Source organism: Topomyia yanbarensis, chromosome 3, assembly GCF_030247195.1.
Source record: "Topomyia yanbarensis strain Yona2022 chromosome 3, ASM3024719v1, whole genome shotgun sequence".
Classification (NCBI taxonomy): domain Eukaryota; kingdom Metazoa; phylum Arthropoda; class Insecta; order Diptera; family Culicidae; genus Topomyia; species Topomyia yanbarensis.
In genome coordinates, this window is record NC_080672.1 from 384,705,626 (window position 1) to 384,721,697 (window position 16,072).

The 16,072-nt window shown below is 39.1% G+C and overlaps 1 protein-coding gene across 2 annotated transcripts in view; it reads right to left on the reverse strand.

The window, feature by feature from the left end:
* Positions 1-516: 516 nt before the first annotated feature.
* LOC131693068 (JNK-interacting protein 1) overlaps positions 517-16,072 on the reverse strand; it is a 34,249-nt gene continuing 18,693 nt past the window's right edge. For both annotated transcript variants that reach the window (XR_009306152.1, XM_058980564.1), the window contains exon 6: positions 517-1,895. The gene's annotated coding sequence lies outside the window, so the exon portion shown is untranslated. The remainder of the gene's footprint in view (positions 1,896-16,072) is intronic.

Here is a 16,072-nt window from a genome sequence, read left to right on the forward strand (position 1 = left end):
AACCGTCAGCCGGATATGTCTCCACCATTGTCTTAAGATTACATGCCATAATCACAGACTAACAGACATAACACTATGAGGGAATTGCCTCAAAAAACATCGATCCGACAATTTTCCCAGAACACTAGCTCCACCTTTTATTCACAGTCCCAATCACTCATTTACTGGTGGGTTACCCCTCAGGTTTGGGAACAATTTTTCACTGGTGGTCTATCCCCTATATGCTTGTTCATATATCAGTGGTGCCATAATTTCAAATCTGGCCACAGTCCCAACTACAAATATATTTAAAATGACCGTTAAAGCGGGCGATGCTTTGTTTTTGAGTGTTATGTCTGTTAGTCTGTGCCATAATAGCAATGTTTATGTTTTGTTTGTTTTTATTTACGTGACTTTACACAACGTTCTGTATTACTTTGCAATCCAGCGTAATCAATAATAAGACAGAATAAATATCTTCAAGAAACAGCAGAAGGATGACTAATTTTCTCATATTTCTAAATTAAATAAAACTAGTTATGTTCAACCTCATTCGCAAATGCAGTTTTATTATTCATCATTTTACTGTTATGCCGTTGTTCGCATGAGTGAGTTTGCTATAGTTATTGCATAGAAGGAGAATTAGTTACAGCTTTTGCAAACATTGTCAATATTTGGTTTTGCTTACACGTTCTCTATCAACTATTTGTTGCATGACTCTTGTGGTGTTCGAAAGAAGATTTATAATTATTTGTGTTAGTTTCCTTTTGTTTGTTCATTGTCTGTCTAAAAGTTTATTGTTTGTTTTTAAGTAGCTAAGTTTATCGGAGCTGCAAATGTGTTTGCTGGTAATGGTCTGATTTTCACTGTGCCAGGAATTTCACTGGTTAATTTATAACAATAAATCTGATTCGGATATTGAAATGATGTTCCTGTAGAGAGCGGGGATCTCAGTAGCCATGAGAAAATGTTGTTTACGTGAGTTTGTTTTTCTGACTGCCAGTGTACTGCCTGTAAAATCATAACAATCCCGTTCGATTTTTTGGCATCTCCGAGTCTGATTGTTACTCTCCTTCAATGCATTTTTGAATCATTTCAGAATTGTATTCAGAAAATAAAACAGTAAAAAAACTTTTTTAACTAACGCTTTTTAAATAGGAATATGATATGATTTTATAAGCAGCACCGTTACATCTGATTGGTAAGGTTTAGTAAGAGAATATTTCTCTCAGCTTAATCATGCAAATAATGTTTATCCCTTAAATTAACTGAATATTTTTTGAGTATCATTTTTTTACAAACAATTTATAACAGTGATCGAAAAATCTCTTATTTTCTTTATGTTCCACAGAAAATAGAACCTATTATTTGGAGTTCCTTATTGTTGTGATGCTCTCGTGTGGTATTCGGGGATATTTTGACGATAACATTTTTTCTTATAATATCATGAAATATTTATTGTTTAACAGTATATGCCTGCTCTCGCTCGTTTCCCTTCTAATCCTCCAAACACAACTTCGTTCTACCACACTGCTTATCACGATCTCCATTCTTACGCTCATTAATACATTCCATTACGTCACACATAAAAAGCGGCTACTTTCAACAGAAAACTACCGAAGACTGGAAACAAAACAATAGATCAAACAGAAAACCATTTGCTAAACGAACTAAAGAACAAAAATAGTGCTGGAATATCACTACACAGCTGGGATTCAACCGACGAAAATGCTAATAAAGTAAGGCAAAAGTATGGCCTGCTTTGATTTGCGTGTTCCAAAAATAACAGTCCACTGTCCTGCTGACCGCATCTGTTATCAGACACCCACGGGGGTAGGCAAATTCCGGAACGCGTTTCGCATCCCGGCTGATCGGTTCAACCCCATGTTTGGTTTTGTTTTCAGAACATCCCGAACCTGCATCATAAAAATATACATTTATCTGCGCTTCTGCTTTACAAATTTAGTCTAGTATGTACAGAGAAATAACTACACGCTTACACTCAACTAGATTATTCATGGGTATTATTTTTAATGTTTTTTTTTCTCTTTAATGTCATTTATTATTGTTTTAAAGAACTTCTCAGGGGTGTGTATGTCGAGAGGTTAGTACTGTGTTGTCACTCTGGAAAATAGTATAGCTAATAGTTGTGTCTCGATAGGGCTTTCATGATAGCAATGTACTTCTCGGCTAACAATTCGATTGGGGCGTAAAAGCCAACTCTCAAAATTCACTTTCAGAGGAAATTCCGCACGAACCGCTACTCACCAATCATAGTTGATGATAGTAAATATGAAAGACAAGTTTTCTCTTTTGTTGACGACTGTGACCTAAGCTGGAAGCAGATAACTCTTGAAATGGTCGGTGTTAAGTCAGACCGGACTAAGTCGCAAAACATAAAAAATGAGATAACGATAACACCGGATAAAGAATTTCTTCAGCTACATTCGACTTTTGCCAGTTTTGAAATACGTAACCATAAACAAAAATTATTGCAAAAAATAATTTCCAATTATAACGTAGAGGATACTGCGATTCAAACTTTAAACCCGTTTTTCTCGAAATCAATATTTTGTCACTTAGTCCGGTCTGACTTAACACCGACCAAATGTAAATATAGCAAATTTGCGTCAACTTTAACAACAAGCCTTTCATTTCCATTTTTGCATAAACTATACATCCCCTTATAATGAAGTCTGTTCAACAAACGTCTTCCGCTGATCCAACTCGTTTGACATTTTTTTTGGATATAGAGCTAGTTTCTTGCAGGGATTTGACATCTTACACGCTACGCAAAATACATTCTAAATTTTGATGATAAGAAATGAATTTATGTTGTTTATGCCTCTAGCATCTGGAATTGGTAGATAGCGGTTTGTCCGGAATTCCACATCAAAGTGAAATATGGCAAATGGTTTTTACGCTCCAACTCTAGGATAGTCGGAACTTGATCGATTCGAAGAAACATTTGCAAGCTACTTCAAAGCAAAGTTGAACAAGGGAGAAACCCCTCTAAACTTAATACTAATTCGATCTCTACCAAAAAGAAGTAAATCCGATATTGTGACAGTTTGGTTAGAACAAGCAAAATTTAGCGAGTTTGACGAATAATCAGATAGACACTTCAAAATGGCCGACATAGTTATACCACTGAGAACTGACATACAAGTAATGTTTTCAATGTGTGTAAGAAATAAAACTGTCTGTTTGAAATGCCACCAGCAAGTAGCAACTTGCCACTAGCTAGTGCTACTCTCGACCAGCAAACGATATACGGGCGTTGCGCGCAAACTTGGATACAATGGTGATTCATGTATGCAAACCTGTATGATATGGTGATTTTCAACGTATTTGCATTGAAATTTTTTCACAGGTTTTTCCAGAAAGTTTTTTCGACATCGCTGGTATTCTAAAGGGCTTACATTCAAATTTATGATCTGATCTGTGTGCCTTAAGTTTAGAGTATCCCTTCTTCTGATCACATTTTTCCTAAACACCAAAAAATCTGAATTTTATTGTTGACGTAATTTCAAACTTGCCACAATCTAACAAACCGTAATTGACGAAATGGCGAAAAATAACAGTGTTCTGTTTATTTTTTTACATTTTTACGACATTCAATTAGCTAGAGATTACTGGGTAGGGAAAGTTATGAAAATTATTGCCATAGTACTCAAGTGAGAGCAAGGATAAGAAGTAAACAGATCGGAAAACTAGAAGTGGCAGGGTCATTAGAACAGACTTAATATCGTACGGGCAATTGAATGTCGTTAAAATGTAAAAAAGAAAATGTGACTAACTTAGTTGAAATAAAAAAAGGTCTGTTTAATTTTACATGGAAGATGTACCACAGACTAACAGACATAACACTCAAAAACAAAGCTTCGCCCGCTTTAACGGTCATTTTAAATATATTTATAGTTAGGACAGTGGCCACATTTGAAATTATGGCGCCACTAACATATGAACAAGCATATGAGGGATAGACCACTAGTGAAAAATTGTTCCCAAACCTGAGGGGTAACCCACCAGTAAATGAGTGTTTGGAACTGTGAATAAAAGGTGGAGCTAGTGTTCTGGGAAAATTGTCGGATCGATATTTTTTAGGGAATTCCCTCATAGTGTTATGTCTGTTAGTCTATGCATGTACTTTCCATGCGCAGTGCCATCAAATTACACTCTTCAACATTTCAAACAAACGTCATATGTGAAGTAAAATTACGTGACTCGCAAAATTCAACGACATGAAAATTCAAAATCAAACGTAAAACTATGTCATTTTTGATGCTCGTATATATGACATATACAAAAGACGTAAATTTACACGATTTTTTTCTAGGTGTGTAGATGGAAATGCACCTACTAAAATCAAATCCGAGAAATGTGTTTAAATTTGTTTTCGAATCTAAGAATCGATCAAGTTATTTCCATCCCACTTGTAATTCACTATCGATTTGACCAATTGTTACATTTCCATTTTCACAAGCATTTAGTAGGCTCTCACCAGGTTTTTAGAGCCTAAACACCTATTCCAATGTATGTAATCAGATTTGACAGTAAGTGAAACTAGCGTTTTGGAAGAATATATCATTGCCTACTCGAATATTTTCGGATAGTTTGAGCTTTGCCTTTCTTTGTTTACGTTAACTTTGATGTATTCACAAATAATGGTGCATTCAAAGGATATCAAAATATCAGAGGGTCGAGTTCAATCAGAGAACCGAAACCGGTATTGTAATTGTAAATAAGTTGAGATAAGAAAGATAGTTCGCTTTCAACCTCTACCCGTCGCAAGCGCAAATTGTAGTACAAAGCTAGAGCTAGAACGAAGAACATTTATTTTTCCAGTCCGGGTTCTCATCTTGCTCAGTTCAGAAGCTAGAAATCACTCCGCTGCACAGAGGAGTAACTAGAACAAATTCTTGGCCAATAACCTTAATATTTTTTTCGATTTTTTGGTTTCGTTATATTTTTTTACATGCCTAAGAACCTACTGAATAACGTGGCAAAAATTATTAAAGAATTTTTGCATGTATGCCCAATGGTGATATTTTAAGGGATATTTTAATCGTTTTCGTTATATATTCAGCAAAATCTCTTTCTAGTGATGATGACTGTATTAAATAAGACAATATTATTACAAACGTAGTTCAACACAACCGTTTTCTTAACTTCGGCTTAAAACTAACTAAAAAAGGTAGACTTGCTGTGTATTGCACCAACTTTAAAAATACCTTTTTTAAACATTTTATTCCAAATTTGAATGATAAAAAAGTTACATTATACGGCTAGATCCGGCAAAATTTCTGAAGCAGTATTACAAAACAAGGATTCAGTTATACAAAAAATATTCGAACTCTTCCGATCTTGTCCGATCCACCAATCCCAAGCGATTTGAAAATATTGAAATTTTTACTAATTTGAGGTACATCGAAATGCTGTAGGGCCAAATACTATGTTTGCCAAGATGTATGAAAATATGCACAGGCGTCCCTTTTCTTCTCCCTTTCCCACTGATCAAATGTTTATGCAACTGGAAAAACAAATGTATTCCACAAAGATCACCTAGAAATTGCTAGTATTCGAAAGGATATAGAAAATTGGCCTTTGCACTGGTAGGTGGGTAGATGCCAAATTGTTCCAAAAACTAGTAATTGTCTATTTTTAGTTCATATTAAGGCATAATAACAACAATTGCAGCAGCAAATAATTTCCGGTACGACCATCGATTCGTGAAGTGGAGAAAATGTTGAAGGTGAACATGAAGCTCAACATAGCAGAAGTTAGTGCTGTGCAATTCCACCATCTACGTCAATCGGTGATTATGTTCAAAAATATTACTCAAGCAGAATCATTTGCTTCGCAGAACAACTTCAAACACGTAATTGAATGTAATGAGATTTTATACAGAATCCCAACATGTAAAGATAATGACAGTGTTGAAATGAAACTACATGACTTGACAGCGCGTACTAGTCCCACCGGTATCAAACTACTTATGTCAAAATACGGAGAGGTGGATGATGTTAAGGAAGGAAATTCTTCCCAGGACTTCGCAGTGGCGTATGTGGGGTGAGAATGCGTCCGACAAAACCTATTCCCTCCTACTTGACACTCATCACCAGATCACCTCAAGGAGTTACATATTCTCAACGAACACTGGTCACGTCCCCAGGGCAGATTCCTACGTACCTTCGGCAGACAGCGCACCTTATCTTTCACCACCAAGGAAGAGGATCTCAACAAGCAGTAGTAAGCTGCGTCAACAAGATTTGATGAAAACATGAATGTTAATTTTAATTTTTACATATTGTAAAAATCATAAAAGACCCTTGGCTCAGTTATGCTAACGCAATGAGCTGTGTCAAATAAACAGTGATTTCGATTGCAAGCAAACTCGTAGATCAAAGAGTGGTAGCCCTTAGCACAGAAGAACGGTTATTCCTATTCATGGGTCGAATTTGTCCCAATTAAGAGGATCCTCTTATATAATTGTGGCAAAAAGTACCTAATCTTTAATATTTTTTTTTGAGGCAGTAAAATGACTTAGACATGTGCGCTATTCTGCAAAATGTTTATTAAGGTTTCATCTAAAAAATAAAAAAATACTCGAGTGTAAGGTGTCAAAAATGGTATCCAAAATAGCGGCTTTCTCGGAACAAGATTATTCTAATCTGCGGTCATTCTCGTTTTTGAACCACTCAAGAAATAAACTTCAAGTTTTGCCCACCTAAAATAAGACAACATTCTCGGGCGCTGTAACCTAGAAAATCGCATTATTTTGATCATTAACGATTTTTTACAGCGACCAAAGTGGAAAAATCATGCGTAAAAAACGATACTTTTTTAAAGTGGCCGCCATTTTGTTTCTATATCGAATTTTTTCATGTTTTTTAGGTTGGGGCGCTTCTACGGAATGTAATCTTCAAGATCGTTTTGGTTTGCTGCTTGTAGACGACAATTGCGACCTGTATCGTGCCAGCAGATGAGGTCGGTTTTCAAAACACCTTTTGCAGGAGCCGCCATTTTTGACACCTTGCACTCGAAAATTTTTATTTTATAGATGAAACTTTAATAAACATTTTACAGAACAGCGCACATGTCTAAGTCATTTTATCGCTTCAAAAAATTATCAAACATTAGGTACTTTTTGCACAATTATATAAGAGTCCTTAAAGAGAAAGAAGTTAATATGTTTGTTATCTTCTTACTCCTAGTTGTGCCGATGCAAAACTTTCTCCTTTCTACCCCGTTTGCTAACCTTATGACAATTCCGCCTAAAGATCTTCAGTCAATTGACTTCCGGTTTTACTGCTTTCGGTCTAATGACCCAGCATCGTGTGTAAGGGCCATAACACAACCGAGGTACGGCAGCACGATCTATCACTGAGTACTACCATGAAAAATATGGAAAAATTCATGTCACATTACAAAGAAGTTGAAATTTCTTTCTGGGTACTATTAACAAAATTCGCATGGCGAGAATATTGTTGTACTATCCAATTGCTGGATCATGGCACTTATACGTATGAGTATCAGATTGTCACGAATCAATTATGCTAAACATAATGCGAGCTACGTAAACCCTGCTCGGAAGTTGCAAAGAACGCAGAAAACGGAGAAAAAACGTCTGTACAAGCATAACAGTCATAGGATGTTTAAACGTGAAACACTACATGGAGCATGACGGCGGTGTTCCAATCAACATCCCCCTTTATTAGTACGATATGTATTATCGAGGTAAGCTCACACAATATGTTACCATTATCTAGCGTAGATTTCATTATAAAATTCATGTCGCAATATGGAGAAGCAGATACACTGAAAATTAGTAGAAGTGACATCTTAAAACATCACCAAATTGACGATGCGGGAAAAGGGGCCTGAGCAAGGGCTTCCGATTTCTTTCAGCACGCAACAGGCCGTCATGGGTACCCGGGTTACAAACTTAACTGCTTATAACTATGGTATTTTTAACCGAATTGGAAACTTTTAGATACTTCCCCACAACGTCCCGCTCGCAGACCAGAAATCCAACATCAGTTCTGATGTCGACGATCTAATCGGCGGTGTGTTATTCTGTTCGGTATTGGAAGCACACAAGGTCAATCTCTACCGGCTACCCGATGCTTCAAAGGGCACCGTTTGGGTACGTTGTTGCAGGACGTCTATGATGAATTGGATACTCCTTCGATTTGTGTAATCAGCGATACTCCCTGCTTCCATAGTAAGTTACAACACTTTTGGGAAGTAGAGACTTTCGACGGCTATAAGGCGATGACTCCGTTACAAGAAGCATGTGAAGAACACTTCCGAAGGAATGTGACCAGGACAAAGAATGGTCGCTACATGGTTCGACTTCCGCTACGGGAGGAAAGGCTTGCAATGTTTGAAGATTTGTTTGCGGTGGTACAAGGTAGATTCTGGGCAATTGAACGGAAATTTGGATTAAACAGCCAAGTTAAGAACGCGTATGTGAAGTTTATGGAAGAGTATGCAACACTAGGCCACATGGAGTTTCGCGCTGTAGCAAGGGTTAAGGGAGGCTCCGCCCCCCATGCGTTTTCCGCCGCACCACGCATGTTTCTCATATATGAAATAGATACGAGAACGAAATTAAAGATTAATCAAATAAAAAGCAATAAAGAGATCTATTCGTATTATTTTTTTTGTTGGAGACGCACCACTGCGACCAGTATTTAGATCTATCGTGGTAGATCTATTTGTATAGTTTGTACTCGGCACGAAACTTCACCGTCGCAAATTACCACAAGACAACAAGGCACGGCGCATGTTTGTGATGGTGGTTACCCAGTAAACGGCCAGTGGGCGATATCTGGTAATTATTCCACCGTGAGTCTACCAGCTTGTGGTCCGGTGGATCGGCGACGTCGACCCTTTTCATAGACTAGTATATCTGGGCGGTTGTGCTGTAGGTATTGGTCCGATACAACACTGTGATCCCAGTACAGCTTGAAACGGGCATTTGCCAGAGCAAGCACAGACAGACAGATAAAAGTAGTTCGGCACAACCTCTTCCAAAAGACCATGTTGCAGGCGCAAACTCTTAGCAACGTTGTTTTGTTGTGACGCTTGGTAATGGCTGCGATGACTAGTACGCAGCAACCTGCCATAATGTGGTCGCAGGTCTCGTGCGGTGAATGAATGGCAGATCCGGCATATATCCTCGACGTCTTGGTGGCAAACATGTCTCCTGTAATTCCTCGACGGCATTCTCCTGTCGTGGTTTGCAGTCATGTTGGACTCGATCGCAAAGAGAACTTACCTCGCTTGAACCGCAGGTTAGATGCAGCCTTGTCTACGTAGGGCTGCTCCAACTGGTGTGGATGGGCACCATGCACAGCTTTCTGCTTTCACTCTGCAATCTTCTCCTCCGTAGTCAGCAAGTTGCAGTTAAGGTTGCTTGGTATACTCCATTTCGATTGGCATTTTCCACAAAGTATTCTCGCAGTAGTAGCACCTGCGTTACACATAGTGCATGGATGTCGTATTCCTTGTCCTCCTTCATCCCGTGGCAATGTGAACCTTCCCAGCGTCGTCTGAAGATGGCGCGTTTCCGCTAATTCCAAACGCTTTCCTCTATTTGATGACTGTAGGTCAACACGGAGACAGCAAACATATTGATTGCTCTAACTTTATTCCCCGCGTTCAGGGAAGATTTCAAGATACAGTTCACTTGACTCAAGAACGTTATTTCGGAGTTTAAGCTTGATGTCGGTGTGGCGAATCCCGGGGAGCTGCAGGAATCCGATATACTTATACGATTCACCACGAATCGTGTCCCGAATCATCTCGCCTTCGTCGATCTCGCAGCCTCCGGTGTCGACCAATCGCACTGATAGTAGCTGAACAGATCGGCATTTCTCTAGATCAAACACCATGCCGATGTCGCCACTAATTCTTTCGGCTAGTTTGATGACTTCACCCAATCGTTCTGTCGAGTCAGCATAGATCTTGATATCGTCTACGTAGAAAGTATAGGTCATCTCTTCCGGTGGGCTTTCTCTATATCTTATCTGATAGTCATGCCCGTTTTGATTGAATGTCCTACTGAGCGGGATAAAAGAATCATCTTGAAAGTTCTCCCTCAAGATGCGGAGCATTCTAGACCGCAACACGTCTTTCCCACTTCTGAGCTGAGCAGTGTTGTCGTCCCCCTCTCCATCACCTGCCGCAGGAACCGCAGACTACGGTATGAAGTTGTATGTCTTCTTGTAATCGATATAGGCCATACTAATGTTCCGTTGGTTACAAACTACTTCTCCAACATTGACTGCATCGATGATGGCTTGATCTTTCCAGTCATGTGTGTTTTTCAAGCATCTCTTCTACTCCTCTGTCAGGATGCTATTTTTCTCACAGTGGGCCGGTGGGCGGGGTTTTTTTTTTCCATACGTTTATTTGACACGGCATTTGCAAAAGCTTTTTACGCCAGTTTTTTTTTTTACATAGCACGTTACAAAAATCCTTAAGACTAATTTTAACTATACTAGTACTTTGTCTAAAACTAACACTGAAATCACTTTATTGTTTGCTTTTTTCCTTACATTGTTGTATTTCATAATGATCTAGTATTTTCGGGTGTATTTATTTACTTTTTTTCTGTTATTGTCTAAATTTAAAAACTAAATATTCTAGGACACTTTAATTGGTGAATGATTAGCCTTGGATGAGAGTATGAGGAGATGAATTTAATTAAATTTTGACAGACGCTGTTTTTAGAAAATGATAGATAAGTTCCATGTATAGAGGATCGCGATACGCCAGGATGTCTCTAACAGGAACATGGATTGGTCTTCCTCGGACTTGTAAAGAATCTACTAATTGTGATCTGGCTTCACGATATTCAGTGCAGGACCAAACAACATGCTCAATGTCATGGTAACCTTCTCCACAAGCACAATGATTACCCTCAGCGAGCCCAATACGACGGAGATGCGCATCTAAAGTATAATGATTGGACATGAGCCTAGACATCACACGGATGAAGTCTCGACTTACATCCAATCCTTTGAACCATGCCTTCGTTGATACTTTAGGGATAATTGAGTGTAGCCATCGTCCCATATCTCCATTGTCCCAAGATGTTTGCCAACTAGCAAGTGTCCTCTGTCGAGAAGCGCTATAAAATTCATTGTAAGCGATGGGTCTTTCATATATTTCACCATCTAGTGCACCAATCTTGGCTAAATTATCAGCTTTCTCATTGCCCGCAATAGAGCAATGGGCGGGGAGCCACACTAGGGTAAATTTATAACATTTTCTTGTCAGGTTACTCAGAGATTCTCGTATCTTCCCCAAAAAGAATGGATCGTGATTATCAATCCTCTTTGAGCGTAGAGCTGCAATTGTGCTGAGACTATCAGTGAGGATAAAGTAATGGTTCGGGGGTAAAGTATTAATTATTTGAAAACTATAGTGAACTGCTGCTAGTTCCGCTATATAAACAGAGGCGGGTTCTGCAAGTTTGAGAGAAATTGAAAAATTATTGTTGAAAATACCGAAACCAGTGGCCTCACTGATTCGTGACTCATCAGTGTAAAACATTTTAAGGCAGTCTATGTGTTGATATTTACTTGTGAATATCTTAGGGATCTCCCGCGAGCGTAGATGATCCGGAATTCCACGAATCTCTGCTTGCATGGACGTGTCAAAGAATAAAGTGGATTCAGGAATATCTAGTATATTGACGTATGGAACATACCTAGCAGGCGTTATTTCTTGTGACATGTGATTGAAATACACAGTCATGAATCTGGTTTGGGGTTGAAACTCGACAAGTCTTTCAAAATTTTCAATTACCAGTGGGTTCATAACCTCACATCGAATAAGTAAACGAGAAGAGAGATCCCAGAATCGGTCTTTTAAAGGAAGAACTCCCGCTAGTACTTCAAGACTCATTGTATGGGTCGACTGCATGCAACCTAAGGCAATTCGTAAACAGCGATACTGTATCCGTTCCAGTTTAATAATGTGAGTGTTCGCAGCTGAACGGAAACAGAAGCACCCATATTCCATTACTGAAAGTATTGTTGTTTGATACAATCTTATCATGTCACTTGGATGAGAACCCCACCATGATCCAGTTATTGTTCGCAGAAAATTTATCCTTTGTTGGCATTTCGTTATTAGATACCTAATGTGGCCTCCCCATGTGCCTTTAGAATCGAACCAAATTCCAAGGTATTTAAAAGTCAGGACTTGGGCTATCGTTCTACCAACCAACTGAAGCTGAAGTTGAGCTGGATCACGCTTCCTTGAGAAAACGACCAACTCTGTTTTCTCCGTAGAGAAATCGATGCCCAGCTTTAAAGCCCAAATTGATAAATTATCCAAGCTATCTTGCAATGGTTGTTGTAAATTTATAGCTTTTGGTCCTGTGGCAGAAACCACCCCATCATCTGCAAGTTGTCTTAAAGTGCATGGGCTGACAATACAATTATCAATGTCATTCACGTAAAAATTATAGAGAAGGGGGCTTAGACAAGAGCCTTGTGGGAGGCCCATGTAATTTATTCTGAATGTCGCCAAATCGCCATATGAAAAATGCATGTGCTTTTCTGACAATAAATTGTATAAATAATTATTTAATATCGGTGAAAGACCACATTGATGTAGCTTCTCCGAGAGAACATCAATGGAGACTGAGTCGAATGCTCCTTTTATGTCTAAGAACACAGACGCCATTTGTTCTTTTTTTGCGTAAGCGAGTTGGATTTCTGACGAATGTAGCGCCAGACAATCATTCGTTCCCTTTCCCCTCCGAAAACCAAACTGGGTATCTGATAGCAAGCCGTTCGCCTCAACCCAATTGTCGAGACGTCGTAGGATAATTTTTTCCAACAATTTCCTGATGCAGGATAGCATTGCAATCGGTCGATACGAGTTATGATCGGAGGCTGGTTTTCCCGATTTTGGAATAGCGATAACTCTCACTTGTCTCCAGTCGTGCGGGACAATGTTCTGCTCAAGAAGCTTATTGAATAAATTCAACAAGCGTCTTTTTGCTAGGTCAAGCAGATTCTTCACCAAGTTGAATTTAATTCTGTCTAGTCCCGGAGCATTATTGTTGCATGAGAGGAGTGCAATTGAGAATTCCATCATTGTCAAAGGCGAATCTATGAAATCGTTACTTGTGGGAGCATCGCGAGTGATTTTCTGCGCAGGAGCAGAATCGGGACAAATTTTCTTGGCAAAATTAAATATCCAACGATTCGAAAAATCTTCGCTTTCATTAGTCACGTTTCGATTCCTCATTCTTCTGGCTGTGTTCCAAAGAGTACTCATTGATGTTTCTCTTGACAAGCCATTAACGAAGTGTCTCCAATAACTAGATTTTTTGGCACGACGTATACTGTCAAATTTGTTTTGCAAAATGAAATAATTTTCAAAGTTCTCACGTATACCCCCTTTCTGTTTCATAATTTCTTTGTAGGCAACTTGTTTAGCTTCATATGCATCAGAGCACTCTTTGTCCCACCAAGGATTAGGGGGCCGTCTATTTATTGTCATTCCAGGATTGCATTTCGTTTGGGCTTGTTCTGCTGCTTCAATAATTAAACCCGCTAAGAATTCATATTCTTCGGTAGGGGGTAGCTCTTCTGTCGAAGCAAGAGAAGTAGAAATTAATGTTTCGTATGTTTTCCAATCAATATTTCGTGTTAAGTCATAAGGAACATTGATTGAATTCGTAAGGCCTAATTCACTGTTAATTGAAACAACGATTGGTAAATGATCGCTACCGTGAGGATCAGGAACAACCTTCCACGTGCAATCTAACCGAAGTGATGTCGAGCACAGAGATAGATCTAATGCACTTGGACGTGCAGGAGGTCTGGGGATGCGTGTTGTTTCGCCAGTATTTAAAACTGTCATATTAAATTCGTCACAAACATTGTATATCAAAGAGGATCGATTATCATTGTAGAGGGAACCCCACAATACTCCGTGCGAGTTGAAGTCTCCCAGTATCAGACGCGGAGCAGCCATGGATTCCACTACCTCAAAAATTTGATGTTGTCCAATTTGAACTTTGGGAGGTATATATATAGAAGCGATAGACATGTCTTTGCCTTTAATGTTCGTTTGGACAGCTACAGCCTCAATGCCCGCAAACAAGGGGATGTTAATTCTATAGAAAGAATAGCACTTTTTAATTCCTAGAAGCACTCCTCCATACGGGGTGTCTCGGTCTAGGCGAATAATGTTGAAATCATTTAAGTTGAAATTAATGTTTGAGGTAAGCCATGTTTCACATAGAGCAAAAGCATCGCATTTTAAATTATGCAGTAAAATTTTTAAGGAATCAATTTTAGGTATGATACTTCTGCAATTCCACTGTAAAACAGTGATGGAATCTTTCATTGGAGGAGGTGAATTACCCATTGAAAGATACAATCGCTGCAAGGATGGGCCATTGAGCAATCAGCTGCTCTAAAAATGTTCTAATTGTTGGGAGGAAAGCTGAAAGTATACTCTTTAGTGGTTCAGAAATATTGAATGCTTTAAAAATCCAATCAACAATTTCAGAAAATTTCAATAATCCTACCCCCGGCTGAGGCTCAGAGGAAGTCGAAATTTTATTATTTCCAGTAATGGTGTTCTGTTTGGATTGTACGTTCCCAAAACCGGGCGGAATTGATTTCGGTTTTGAATCGGAATTTTTCGGTTTTGGGCGCAGTTTATCTATTGGTGGAGAAATTTTAAGGCCTTTTCTTGGCAGCTTGGGAAAAGAAGACTGTTTTCTTTTTCTGGAATTTCCGGGTAAAACAAATGATGTACCTTCGCACGCTCCGTCAGAGTCAGACTGTTCCGAAAATAGAGATGTGTAAGTGTTTTCCAAGAAGATGGGTTTAGGGGTAGCATTTTTCAACATTTCTGCATAGGAGCGCTTAGACCTCTCCTTCAAGGATCGTTTAATTTTATCCTCACGCAATTTATAAATGGGGCATGCAGGGAGCTCATGTGAGTTTTCTCCGCACATTAAACATTTTTCTGAATTTTCATTGCATATATCCTCTTGATGAGAACCCCCACATTTGCCACACCGTGCCTTATTGGAACAGTAAGTGGCTGTGTGGCCAAGCTGTTTGCAATTAAGGCAATTCATTACACGAGGAATAAAAAGGCGAACAGGGAGACGAATCTTATCGATAATGACATAGTTGGGCAGCGCAGAACCAGCGAAAGTCACTCGAAATGAGTCAGACAGTCGATAAACTTTTTTATCTCCTTCGTGTGATACTGAATGCAATTGCTTGCATTCAAGTATTTTTACGTCTTTAAGTATGGTGTCTTTGAAACGACCAACCCCATGCTTAATTATGTCATCAACAGTCAAACTCGATTCTGTGATGACCCCATCAATTTCAATTTCCTTTGAAGGAATATACGCTCTATACTCACGCGTAAAAAGCTCGCAAGAAGCAATTGCATTGGCTTGTTTAAGACTACCAACGACAATGCGTATTTTATCTTTATTGACTTTGACGATCTCTTTTACATCCGAGAATCGCGAAGTCAAATCTTTAGAAATTTGAATAATATTTAGCGCCTTTACTTTACGCCTAATAAATACAATCCATGGTCCCGTTGACGACTCTGGGTAAATTTTAATTCTAGTCGGATTTACATTTTCAGCATAAGGTTTAGGGGGAGGGTCTGTTACTCGTTCTCCCATCTCTTCATCCATTTTACCTAGCAAGAAAAACTATCACAAAAGGGAATGAAAAATATACCTGTTATACCTGTAGAACACACCTCATGTGTTACGTTGTAAACTCGGTGCCCGTTGTTTGACAATGTGACACTTGCTGTCCTTCTTCGTCGCGTTGCTTCTTCAGTAGAGAAATAGTCCTACCTGCAACACTTCAAAACTCTCTCCGGTTAAGCTGCTCGTCGGTATCACCACCACAAGCGCGCTCTCTCCGTTTCCACCGCCGCGGTAAACAAATGTGGCTACCTGTGGCTTGCTGCGAAAATCCCACTGTCGATGCGGCACTTTTCGGTGCCACTTGTTTTCCTTATTCGTCGTACCACTTCTGCGGTAGACGAATAGAGCAAATGAGTCTAC